The following is a 705-nucleotide window of genomic DNA, read 5'->3' as shown; positions in this document are numbered from 1 at the left end:
CTGTGCAAACATCCAGTGTTTGAGACAGACAGATGTGGACTCATTTGCTCATCAGTTAAAGCTCACGTAGCTTTAACTTAGCTGAGACTATCAAACAGTCCACTGTAATGATAGCGTTTTATACTACCAAGGCCAATAGCTATTATCAAACTGTTTAATTTTTGCACCCCATAGATTTTGGCACAAATCTTTGCTTATATACTTTCTAATTATTTTTTCCCATGCTTTTATCTTTTGACCTTGTTTACAATGCCTAGCATTTATAAATTCATAAACAATCAAATTAATAAATCCTTTGTTCCTATCTTTTGCTTCTTACATCCCTTCTAAGAAGGCCTTTTCTATCCCTAAGGTCATAAAGATGTACAGTAGCTTCTTATAATAGTAGCTGCTTAGGTTTTGGGGTTTGCTTTTATTTTTTTCATTAGTCATTTGGCAGCACTTTTTTTAATTGGACATGGATATGCACAGTTCAAACATCACTGATTTTTCTAAAAGATAATCAGAGTACCTGAATTGTGCCAGTAGTATCTTGTCCTCTCTTGGGTTTCAATGTGTCATTTCTCTATCTTTCCCATTGCTCTGGCCAGGGTGTTCAGGGGTCTGGATAAAGTCATTTATGTCTATCTTGAATATGGATGTGTTTGGATTTATCCCCACCATATTTATTTTTCACTTTTATTTACCAGGCTTTTTAGCTATTCC

General features: G+C 34.9%; 1 protein-coding gene across 2 annotated transcripts in view; it reads right to left on the bottom strand.

The window, feature by feature from the left end:
• FMN1 (formin 1) overlaps window positions 1–705 on the bottom strand; it is a 370,390-nt gene that overhangs the window by 46,090 nt on the left and 323,595 nt on the right. The window lies entirely within an intron of this gene.

Source organism: Otolemur garnettii, unplaced genomic scaffold (genome assembly GCF_000181295.1).
Source record: "Otolemur garnettii isolate 467f Iridium unplaced genomic scaffold, OtoGar3 scaffold00050, whole genome shotgun sequence".
Lineage (NCBI taxonomy): Eukaryota > Metazoa > Chordata > Mammalia > Primates > Galagidae > Otolemur > Otolemur garnettii.
This window is presented reverse-complemented; position numbering and strand designations above follow the sequence as displayed.